The sequence below is a fragment of the Ursus americanus genome, chromosome 20 (genome assembly GCF_024610735.1).
Source record: "Ursus americanus isolate L20-20 chromosome 20, mUrsAme1.1.p, whole genome shotgun sequence".
Classification (NCBI taxonomy): Eukaryota; Metazoa; Chordata; class Mammalia; order Carnivora; family Ursidae; genus Ursus; species Ursus americanus.
The window spans coordinates 3,626,755-3,639,565 of NC_142146.1; the positions used below are offsets into that span (position 1 = coordinate 3,626,755).

The 12,811-nt window shown below is 45.1% G+C and overlaps 1 long non-coding RNA gene across 1 annotated transcript; it reads left to right on the forward strand.

Moving 5' to 3' along the window:
- The first annotated feature begins 10,176 nt into the window (after positions 1 to 10,176).
- Positions 10,177 to 12,375, forward strand: LOC148108358 (uncharacterized). Its single transcript, XR_015727946.1, has 3 exons — positions 10,177 to 11,017; positions 11,386 to 11,701; positions 12,164 to 12,375. It is a non-coding gene; the product is annotated as an uncharacterized LOC148108358 (long non-coding RNA).
- Positions 12,376 to 12,811: the final 436 nt, after the last annotated feature.

Below are 12,811 nucleotides of genomic sequence, written 5' to 3' on the forward strand. Positions count from 1 at the left end.
CTCCCATGTAAATGGAGGGTCCCACGGGCCAGAACATCCTCTCATGACCACGGTGAGCTACAGGAGAGGCTGGGCCACGCAAGCTTTATTCCAGGGAGCTGTTGCCCAGCTAAGAAGGGAGGGCTGATACTGGGGGAGATGATTAGCTGGCTTTGTTCCCAGGAAGACCAGAGGGTAGGACTCTTGGGTTCTTCTTCAGCCCTGTGCTGCACATCTCTGTGAGACTTGTCCAGGCCCTTGGACCTCAGTGTCTCATTTAATTCTTACAACTTCCCTGAGTTTTTTTATTTTCACTTTACAAAAAAAGGTACTAAGACCCCAAGAGTTTGTCAGTTATCCAAAGGAGCTCCATAAACGGTGCCCCTGGCCTCCAAATTCTTCAGAATCGGCTTTGTGTTGTCCCAAAACCCTTGCTCTGTAACACCCAGAGGTGCTAAGTAGAGTCTGGCCCCGGGATGCCTGTGTTGGTCTCTTGTGAGTGTCTCAGCTCTGGGCACCATCACCTCTAAATATATGTGTCTTCCTAACTCCTGAGTCTGCTGTGCCAGAACCCAGGAGCCCATTGTGTGGAAAGCTGTGCACATCAGCCCTGCCTTTACCCAGGAAGCTCAGAACCCTCGGTTGGGTTGCTGCCTTGCTTGCTTTTTGAGCTCATGTGAGCATTCCAGGGTGGATTTACCATCCTAGATCCAGTCGCTGTACACACTTTAATTGAGGACATGCAAGTGCTAAGAGGGGGAGGACACTTATTCCAGACCTCAGAGGGACAAAGGGAAAAAGGAGAGTCCATTCAGAGCTAGGCTCCCCCAGCACTGAGACATCTATTGGTAGAAGGAAACACCTCGGAATGAGAAAGCTGAAAAAAAAAATCCGCCTTTGGCTGGCTCCATTCTCTCTTGATGTTTATATGGGTTCCTTCCATACTTTCAAAGACTGCTCTTGAGGGATTAGGAAATTACATGTTTAAATCAATGAGGAATAACCCAAGAGGAGTAACTTTTAAGAAAGATGCCAGTGGCCTGGATTTTGTTCCAGCCCAGGAGCTCCCCCTCCCCCTCGCCTACTCTGGTCCGCCCTGACCTGTGAAAGGCTGCTTCTTAGGGTGCTGGCTGGGTGCAGCCTGGCAGTTCTAAGGCACACCGGTAGCCCTGCATTGCTGTGCGAGGACCACAGAGGCTTCTTTTCAACTCCATTGCGGGGTCATTCCAATCGAGTCTGGGACTCAGGGCCTTAGCATCACATCTCCCTTGAAAGAGCACAGAGTTGGTCGCACATTCCTTTCACATACCTCTTTTCTTCCATGGATTAGACCTCCACGATCCTACCTTTTGGCCACTACAGAGAATCCTCCTGAAGAGCTCTTAATTTCTGTTTTTAAGTAGCCTTTCAACAGCAAACATAAAAGTAAATTCTTGTTTATTACAAAAAGTTTAGAAAACAGAGATAACTAGAAGAAGGAAACAAAACGTGCTTCTTATTCTAATACCCAAAGATTACTGTGACCGACTGTTCATACATCTTTCTAAACACCTGCATATGCATGTGTGGATAAAAAGCTTTTGAGAAGCAAATGTGAGGTCAGACTACTTTGTAACCAGCTTTCTGTCTTTCTATGACAATAAATACATTTCTGCAATATTGCTCCTACTGGCTGAAGATATTACATTGCACCATCATTTTTAAAAATCCCCTACTGTTGGGCAATAAGATTAGTTCATTGCTCTATTTTTGAAAAAAAAATTGTTATTTTTATGTTTATTTTTAATATAAATAAGATCTTAGGGCACATCCTTGATTATTTCCTTAGAATAAATTCCTAGAAGTGGAGTACTGTGCAACTTTAAGGGTTTTTTTTATATATGTGGTCAAATTTATCTGGAGAAAAGTGGTAATAGTTTACACTCATTTACCATGTACGAGAGGATTCCCCATGTTCTGGTTCATACTAGACACTGTCTTTTTCTTTTTTCTTTTTCTAACATTTTTTTAAATTAAAAAAAAATATTTTTAAGTAGGCTCCACACCCAGCATTGGAGCCCGAAACAGGGCTTGATCTCACAACCCTGAGATCAAGACCTGAGCTAAGATCAAGAGTTGAAAGTTAAACCAACTGAGCCATCCAGGGGCCATGACACTGTGCTTTTCTTTAAAGTTCTGAAAAGTCAATAACATTCCGTAGTCTTTTGGAAAAGAACCACAATTGCAGATCTATCCTATACAGAAAGTTTTCCTTCCTCAGCAACTCCATCTGAGAACTCAGGACCAAAACCTGCCCAAAAAGGAGACAAATAAGACCCAAAGTCAAATATATCTGTATCTCAGAACACTCTCACTTCCATCAGCTTCTGAACACACATCTGACCAATCCACTCTCTGTTATTTATGACCTAGGCTGGATTCAACACTGACCTAGATAGAGAATACTTTGGATCTCATCACCAGCCCTCCAAACCATCTGGTCCTGGCTAAACAGGTTAGCCACGCAGTTGGAATCTTCCTCACTCAACCAGCTTTCTGCTTGCCAGTTTTCTAATAAAAAATATTTCCTTGCTCTCTACACAAAAATAGGGGGTATGGATATCTTTTGTATATTTTTACCTGATAGCCAAGTTGCTTATTTTTCAAACTTTGGCAATCCTGAAGATTTTGTCACAGCTCCCCCCAGGAGAGAGTGGGAAGAGAAGAGAAGGAATGGATTCCTGTAGTCATGAGGACTTGGGCTGGAGGAGTTGCCTCTGCATGTTATTTCACTTACGTTAATATTTAAAATATTTGTGCTTGGGGGGAAATGCCAATTATTTTCAAAACCGAGATTCTGTTCTTCACTACAAAGCATTTTTTCAAATTCCTAGAATTAAAGCAGATTGTTCTTCCAAGCTCACAAGCTATTTTTATCTATAGCAATATGGAGCACACACACACCTGTTTGCATGTACACCTACCTGCATGGACACTTGGGTTCGTTATGTTGAAGGAAGAGCTAAGAGATAGTAAGCTCGGTGTTTTACCACCGATATGGAAATGTATTGCTGGGACACAAAAGACTGTCTTCCTTCATAGGTACTCATTTTCTCAAATAATACTTTGGGGTCTTAAAATCAGTCATATGGGAAAAAAAGACCTAGTTTTAGAACCTTCTATTGTTAATTGTGTTGTGTTGTTATGGTCTCTATTTAATCAGGCAAAACATCCTTACTGAGAGCCTACTGTGGGCAAAGCTGGGTGCTGTGGAAGCCATCAAGACAGAATCCCTAGTCCAGCTCTGTCACTGACCAGCTATCATGAAGGTGCCCCTTCCCTTCACACAGTCTCAGTTTATGCACCTTTAAAACAAGGCACCTGGACTTATTGCCCACGGGGCGTTAACTTCCCTGCACTTGTGGGCTCCTCCCCTGCCACAAGTCAGAGAGACCCGTGGCTCATTCTGGAAGTGAAGCAGGTCAAAGCCACAACCCCCAGCCATGGATGCAAGCACTGGTCATGCCCTCCCTCTACACAACCTTCACTTCAGAGAAGCAAGAGGGGCTTGGGTGTCACTTTCTTCAGGGTCCAGTGACTCTTCTTCCCAAGCACTTAGTTGAGAATGCCAGTCACATTTGCTCTGGCTGTGGTCAGTATCCTGTGGGAAAGGGTCAGCTGGCTGTTCAGAGTGGGAAAGAATTTTTTGTGAGGCCTCCCTTTTCTGCTCTAATTAATAAAGGCATTTGTACTGCCCAGTGGGGCCTCCTTGGTACACATTCCTTGTTGCTGTTATGGTTGTTGATGTGGTTGGTGTTTTGGCCTTTTAAATTTAAAAATCATATTTTCTGCAACTCCAGGAGTCACATATGCTCATTTTGAGAATATTAGAAAAATAGAGAAAAGCATAAAGAAAAGAAGAAAGCTTCTCCAGTCTCCCACTGCGCTGAGTCAAGCGAGGCTTTGGTGGGTTTCCTTCTGTCTTCTTGCCGCCTATGCCCCTCCAGGTCCTTGCCCCACACTGCTCTGTGTCTGGCACCATGTTGGCAGGCCCTGTGCCCTCTCTTAGGGCTGGCTTCAGCTACGTGGGAGGCCTGCCAGAAGGAAAGAGAGTGAGGTTGAGGAATTTATGCCCCTGGCGCGCTCTCTGCAAGATCACCTCTGCTGAAGGCCACTGCTCCTCTCAAGACCCAGGGGCCTAACAAGACACCCTCTCCCCACAAATTCTGTTAACTACCCCAATCTCCTTCCTTTTGGCCAGAGAGTGGTGAGGCCCCAGCCACCCTACCACTGGTTGTGGCCCCACACCCACCCCTCCCCAGGTCATCCTGCTATGAAAGTGCCATCTGCTTTTCTGTTGGGAATCTGATTGATTTACCTTCTGACTCATTGACATTTTGGGCCTTTCCCTCGAAATTCTCTAAGGTTTCCAAAGCATGTATGAAGTGCCTGGAATAAACTTGGGGTCCTGAGGAGGGAAGACATTTAATTTCCTGACTGTTGCCTGGTACCCGCCCCCCCACGGCCCTGGCACAGAGTAGGATTAGGCCCATGTCCATGTGTTGTGATGTGAGGGATTCCACACCCCCACCCTCTCCCAAACACCTCCAACTCCTGCTGCCCTTACACCTCCATTAAAGTCATTCCTTCTATCTCCAGGATTTTCTCCATAAGGTCCCAGTTGGAGAGGAGGAATGACTGGCTTGCGCACACTGAGGCCTCAGCATGTAATGCCACCTCAGGCCCCCAGTCACTGTCTGGCTGAGCCGTCTTGCCCCTCTTGTCATAGTTTGGTTGAGGCCTCCTCCATGAAGCCTCTGAGCTCTCCACCCAGCTAGGGGCCCCTCCTCATGTCTCTTACTAAGATGTCTTGTACCTCTCCTGAGGCTGTGAGGCCTGTGAGGTTGGGAACTGTGTCCTGCTCGCCCTTCTCCTGGCACCTGCCATAACACTCGGCACATGATACACACTCCATATAAATAGGTTGGCTGTTGCATGTTTGGGATATGCTCCAGAATCAAGTTTCTTTACTGAATCCATTTTGAAAGGACTGTTTCCAGTTGGAAGAAACTTGATTTGAACCAGCCAGCCACTTCTTCCTTGAATATTGTATGCATGACAATCCACTCCCACAGGCACTGATGTGATAGGCCTCTAGACGGGTGAGTTTGTTGGGGATGGAGGCGGGCCTTTGTCAGAGACTCTGACCCAGGAGGACGCAGAGGAGCCAGGGAGCCAGGGAAAAACTATTCTATTGTTTTCCCAAGAGCCAAGTATATTTTAAAAAGGTCACTGCTGCTGACAGTCATAGGAAGATAAACCTCAGAGGCAAATTCAGTTTCCTGGGGTCACTTCTGAATTTGTCTACCTTATTTAACATTTCCTTTTAATGTGAGGTCAGGGGAGCTCTGTGAAAATTTTTAAATTTTCTGTGAAATATTTAAAACCTCTCCTTTTGAGGAAAATACTCTCTATTTGCATAAAGCCACACTGAAAGGTTTACAAGAAACAAATACAGTGGTGACTTCTAGGGTGTGGGGTGGAGGATCCATGTAGACTGGGAAGCAGTGGGAATGAAATGTCTCAATTATGCCTTCAGTATTGTGTTGACTTTTGAGTCACAGGAATTTATAATCTATTTAAAAAATTAATTTACATTTAAAAAACGTTCCTGGAGAGAAGCAATAACCTTCAGACATTTTTTGACTCCAAGCCACTTAGGTGGGGTGATAGGCCTCCCTGTGCACGTGTTCTCCCCTTTTATACTTTCCAATGGAAAAAAAGATGCGACTTGCTTGCAACAGTGTCACTGTACAAACTGTCACTGTACAAGAAGCTTGCTTTTTAGGGAGAGGAGTGGCATTACGTAAACGCTTGCTTTTGCAGTAGGGGCATCGATGATTCCTATCTGAACCACAATGTAGGCATAGTTGGCAATCTAGTTATTAGACAATTACAGGCCCCAACTACCAATGCGGTGGATATGGAATCCTAAATCCTGGAGAGAAGATCAGATAATCTGTAACCAACTGCAGTGCGTGGATAACGGTAGCAACAACTGCTGAAAGCGATAACAGAGCCTGCTTCCTCCTCAGTGTGGGCATTCTGGCCACGCACGGTGATGCATGCGAACAGGGGCTTTGCAAGTTGCCACAGGTGGCATGGATGACAGAATCTGGGATAGAATGTGGAGTGAAAATATTCTAGTCACACACTAATTTTGGTTTGCAAATTCCAAATTCGGTCATCCTTTGTCATTCACTTAATAAGTTACTGGTAAGAAGCGACGAGTTCTTCATAAACGACAATTGAAGGATTGTGTGGCATTCACTCAGACAAGCAGAAGTAAGGACTCACATGTTTGGAGAGCAATTTGCATCCATCAGAGAATTCATGCATCTCACCAGTGGCCTTCCAGCCCATTTGAAAATGACTATGTTGGAATTTCTGTATTGCCAAAGTCATAAAGAATTTGGACTCTGATGGAAAGAATCACTCATCCAAATCATGCTTTTTCCCAGTGGGAAGTAGCCCTTTGAATGAGGAAGGCCTCTGACATGTCAGTTTTGGCATTTGGAACAACCTTTCTAGAAGGAACTTGCTATGTGAGCTAGCTGCAAACACTCGTGAAAACCTTTTCACCAGCAGGTTATTAGGTAAGTATTGAATAGCTCCACCTCTTCCTTAAACTGAACCACAGCTAAGCTTCCCAAGGCAAGGGTGGTAGAGTTTTCAAAGCAATGGTTTTAGACTCCCTTGTTTCACTATGCTCTGGTCCTCTTGACCCTCTAGAACCCTCTAAGACCTTCCCAGCATCTGCCTTGATTGTCCTGTCTCTCAGGTCTAACTCTACACTTGTCCTTTGGTCTTAGGGACACTCTTTGGCTTCTCCAGCTTTGACCATCTCATGCTATCATTTGTCACTGATGCCCACTTCCTACATCTGTCTACCCAACCCATCTCCAGTTCCACTTCTAGCTCCAGTGGCCAGAGGGGAGGTGGGATGTATTAAAATGAAACCTTCAAGGCTCTTGAATCCAAACACCTCTGCTCCCTGGCCTGCCATAATCAACCATCACGTATGCTTAGGAACAAGTCTATGTTCAGCCATGTGATATGGATCTGTACTTTCTAGGAATTGAGAGTATGTGTGCATTTAGCATTGATAGTCAACTGGTTAAACACTGAATTATTTCCCTGTCACGTGGCACAGCCATTGTCCCACTGCCCTGACCACCTAGACTCCTTCTCTGGAACTCCCTGGACCTTCCTCTAATCCTGCAGCTTCAGGAGCACTGCCTGGCCAACAGGGGGTGGAGGTGGGCGTAGGGCCCTTGGTTGGGTACCCTGGCCAACATCTATTCTGATTGGTCAATGCCTGAGCATACTAGTTGCTATATATGTTAAATATGCACCCCGTGCAAGTGAGCCATGGACAAGATTTCCATATTAAAAAATGAAAAAAAAAAAAAAGTCAAGTGGCTGTTGTGTCAGGTACTCCCAGCCAGCATCCTCTTCTCTTTAAGGCTGCCCCAGAGGTGTGAGGGTTTGTTTGCAACAAGCAGATGGTTTAGTAAATATTGCTTTTGCCAAATCCCCAGAGGCTCTCAAATGTTAGGTGCTAATAAAGCCCATGTTATTATTAGGCATGTGGTCTATGTAGGTCATTGCCAACCACTGGCATGATGCAGAACAAAGAAAAGCAAAGAAAATGAGCTAAGCCCAGATAGAAGGTATCCTGATGGGGAATGGCAACCCCTTCTCCAAACAGGAAACATGCTTGAAATCTCTTTGTCTTCAGAAGGACCCAGTTTCTTCACCTGTAAAATGAGTGTCATCTGAATAAGCCCTTTTGCTAGTGTCTCGGGAGTTTGGACAAAAAATAGGCCTCTGCGGTAGAGAGTGGGGGAACCCATGAGGGAATAGTACTGGGAGATGCGGCCTCATCCTGTAGCTGTAGACTTGCAGTGGTGGCCACGGTGGAGCAGTGTTTGGCTTTCGTTTTACCTCGTGGCCCCAGAGAGGGAGCGTGGCCCTGAGTGCAAGCAGGAAATAGCTCCAGGAACCCGAGCTCTGGACTGAAGGAAACAGCAGATGTGTGCATCTGATTCTGCTTGGACACAGGCTTTTTTCAGATGCTTGCAGGAAGATGACTTGTGTCAAGCTCTCAACCGTTTGGACAAAGTTCAGGATTGTTCTTGAGGGAGACCTCTTCCTGAGCAATAAGGAACACACGCGTTTCCCAAGCATCCTGTTGGGTGGTGACGTGCCCTTCCTTCCCAAGGTGCTTAGAGCTGGATGAGTGTCCGTGCAGTTAGGAGAGGCAGCTGGGTGGTCTGGCGCTGGGGGAGGGTGCTGGGATTTGGGGTATCTGGGGATATTGCTGGATCCTGGATTGAGTAGGATGTTCCCAGGGCTAAAGGAAGAGAGAGGACAGAAGGAGGCAGTGAATCTGCCTGTGCTGATAACAACTCTGGTGGAGGTTTCCAGGCTGGGGCATCTCATCTGAACCTGGCAAAGGATGGGAAACAGTCGAAGGGCAGAAGGAGCAGAACTCAGGCCGTGCTGCAGGGAGGGAGCAGGTTGCAGGGTTTACATGATAGCGGAGCCCAGAGTGAGCCTGAAGCATGCTCCTGTTTTTTGTTTTATTTTTTTAATAGGAGTGTAGTTGACACACAATGTTGCATGAGTTTCAGGTGTACAACTTAGTGATTTGACAAGTTTATACATGATGCTATGTTCACACAAGTATAGCTACCATCTGTCCCATTACATCCCATTACAATATCACTGACTGCATTCCTTATGCTTGGGTTTTTATAACTGTGATTTACTCTGTAACTTGAGGCTTATATCTCCCTCTCCCCTTCACCCATTTTGCTCAACTGCCCCCCACTCAACCATCAGTTTGTTCTCTGCATTTATAGTTCTGATTTTGCTTTTTGTTTATCCATTTTTCTTTTATATTCCACTTAAAAGTGAAATCATATGGTATTTGTCTTTCCCTGACTTATTTCACTTAACATAACACCCTCTAGGTCCATCCACATTGTCTCAAATGGCAGAAGCGCATCCTTTTTTATGGCTGTGTAATATTCCTCTGTGTGTGTGTGTGTGTGTGTGTGTGTGTGTGTGACATTTTCCTTACCCATCTGTCTACTGATGAACACCTGAGCTGCTTCTATGTCTTGGCTATTGTAAAAACGCTGTAGTAAACATAGGGGTGCATGTATCTTTTTGAGTCAGTGTTTTCCCTGGGTAAATACCCAAGAGTAGAATTACTGGATTGTATGGTATTACTATTTATATTTTTATATCTCCATACTATTTTCCACAGTGGCTGTAACAATTTACATTCCCACCAACAGTGCACAAGGGTTCCTTTTTCTCCACAACCTCCCCAACCCTTGTTGTTTCCTTCCGTGATTTTTTTTTTAAAGAAAAACAAAACTCAGCTAGTGTGTGCTCTTCTTGTTCCATAGAATGTGTAAGGTGGACTCACACCTTTAGTTTTATGTATTAGCAGCCCTAGCAGCACTTACTTGGTGCCAGGCACTCTTCCAGAGTTTAGTCCCCAGGACAAGTGGAGCTACTGTAATTATTCCCATCTTACAATGAAGAAACCAAAGCACAGAAGGGTGAAGTGGCTTATTCAAGGTGAGGACAGACGGGATTGGACCCAAGGCAAACTGGCTTCCAAGTGTGTGCATATGGCTCTTGATTTTTTTAAAATAGACTTTATTTTTTAGAACCGTTTTAGGTTTACAGAAAAATTAAGATAATACAGAAGGTTCCAGTACATTCTATACCCTATTTCCGGTATTTATAAACATCTTACATTAGCTGGTTCATTTGTTGGAATTAATGAACTAATATATTTTTTAAAGATTTTATTTATTTGTTTGTTTAGAAAGTGGAAGGAGGGACAGAGGGAGAGAGAGAATCCCAAGCAGACCCTGTGTTGAGCGAGGAGCCCCATGCGGGGCTCATTAATTAACTAATATTGATGCATTGTTAACAAAAGTCCATAGTTTATATGGTTTTCCTTGGTTTTCACCTAATGTCTCTTTCTGTCCCAGGATCCCATCCAGGACACCACATTACATTTTGTCCCCAGGCCTCCTTAGGATCCTCCCGACTGTGGCAGTTTCTCTGACTTCCTTGTTGTCGATGGCCTTGATGGTTCTGAGCAGTGCCGGTCAAGTGTTGGGGGAAGTATCCGATGATTTTTCTCACAATTAGACTAAAGCTCAACCCTTGCTTTTGATGGTGACAGGGAGCTCTTGCGAGGCAGGTGTAAAGCCAACAGGGACATCTTTGTTGCTTCCACCATTATTTGGCAGAATTCTATACTAGGTCAAATTTTTCTCTTACATCTTTGCTTCTTTTCAGAAGGAAAAGGAGACTCCTGTTTTGTGGTTGTGCTAAGTCATGTGGTTCCAATTAAAAGGAGTCATCTTAACCCAGGCTCCCTGCTGGTGAGGGGGCCTATGCTGGGCCCCATATTTCAGGGTCACAGATTGCATTTGGGTCCTTCAGCCCTCCTGCCTGGCCTTGTTAGTCACTTTTAAGACTGGGACCCTGAAGCCCAGGTCCCGTGCATGGCCGGCTGCTTCCCAGCTCCCAACGCTAGGCTCTGCCTCTGCAACTATCCATCTCTGCTCTCTCTGTGGGGGCATCTCCTCAGCCCTGATCACGCACATCTGCAGAAGCTTCCTCTGGTGCTATCCTTGTAGGTGGACCCCCATCGCAGGCAATAGACCCCACCATCGGATGGATGCTTCCAGGCCGGCCTGGGGACACATCCATTTGATCTTCCCAGGGAGGACTCCAGTCCTAAAGATGTTTACACACCAGAGAAGTGCTTGAGATGCGGTCTTGAGATGATAAAAATACACACAACCTTTTAAAACCATGGCAACACAAGAGGCAGGAATGCTGCCAATTAAAAAGCATTTAAAATATGGCTCCAGGCTGCAGGTTTGGAAATAAAGTAGATGAGGGAAACAGATGGATGGCATAGAGTCCTGCCTTCATGCTCGCCTGCACTGTGGCCCAGGTGAGAGACCCATCGAGCTCCAAGCCCAGCCCCCTATAAATATTGTTCATGAGTGAAGAAGGGGTGTAGCACAGGCACAGCCCCTACTTCTAATCCCTCCTCTCCTTCGGTCTGGATGGGCAGGGGGCTAACAGCTTCCCAACCGTCCTAGTACCATGTTAAGTCACTGATCTCAATTCTCCACCTTTGCCTGTATCCACACCCTTAGCCGTGTGATTTTGCAGATCTCCCTACAGTTTTCAGAAGGGAACACTTCTCTGCCCTGAGACTTTGGGCTTGGCCAGGGATCTTAGCAGAGCGACGCATACAGCGGTTTGAAATGTGCTGGTATGATTGGGTGTGACCTCTTGTGCCTCTGCCATTGACAGGAGAAGAACATGCCCCAGCTAGCTTGCTGGTCCCTGGAGGATGAGAGCCATGTGGCACAGACCTGGACCCAAACGGCAGCCTGGAGCCCAAGCCTGCTGATGCCTGCCAACATCAGCCGAAATGCCGCTGACCTGCAGTGTGTGATTAGAGGCTCAGTGGTCTGCTGCCGAGGCTTGCAGTCATTTGGTACCAGCAATAGTTGATGGATAAACAAGTCTCCCTCCTGCGCCTCTTGGACACCTAACACAGGAGGAAGATTTCTGGGAAGAGAGGCATCATGGGAAACCCTGTCCCAGGAGACCATTCCTTCCTCATGTGAGTCTCAATAGTGATGTCACAGTCACTGTGACTCACCTCTCCCAGAAAGTATTAGTGTGTTAGTAATAACAGTAATTAGCATTCACCTGGGGTTGTACAAGCAGGAGGTAACGGCAACATAGAACTGTCTCATGAGGTGGAAAGGCCAGGATTATCATGTCCATTTTGCAAAGAGAAAATAAAAAACAGACAAGGTGGGTGACTCACCAGGACTGACCAGGAGGCAACTGTCTGGAGGAACAATGAGATAAGGAGTTTCTTATACCCAGGGGGAAATCACGTGTGTGTTTTAATTTTTATAACCTTTTCATTATAAAAGGAATACATGCCAATTGTAGAAAACTGGGAAAATACAGAAAGCATAAAAAATTAAAGTTCCCGTTCTACCTCATAGTATTTTGGATTATTTCTCTTGTTATTTTTATTTATTTTTAAAGATTTTATTTTTTTATTTAACAGAGAGAGACAACAAGCAGGGGGAGCAGCAGGCAGAGGGAGAGGGAGAAGCAGGCTCCCCACTGAGCAGGGAGCTCGATGTGGGGCTCGATCCCAGGACTCTGGGATCATGAATGACCTGAGCTGAAGGCAGAGGCTTAACCGACTGAGCCACCCAGGAGCCCCCATCTCTACGTTATTTTTAATGCATATATGTTTATTATATGTATTTTATAAGTTAAAATCTTACTGTATATATAAGAGCATTTCCTGCAGCATTCAAAATTCTTTTAAAAAACAGTTTTTAATGCATAGTACTATGTTCTGTGGACTTACTCTAATTTGTTAAGCATTCCTTCTTATTGCAAATGTCACTTGTTTCTGATTTTTTTGTCATTAAAAACAATGTTTTGGTGAACATCTTGGCTGTTAGAGGAGATAATTTATGCATTTGATGCGCGGCGCATGGTATATGCTTAATAAATAGTAGCTCATATAAATATTTGTCTAAATCCCCAATAACTTGCTTAGAATAAACTGCCGAATCATTTAGTTCTGATGCACACTGTCAAATTACTTTCCAGAGGGATGTACCAGGCGCTGTTACTAATGATGGTGCTATAGGTTTCCATCTCACAGGCCCCACACTGTTTCCTTTACAACAAAGCATTG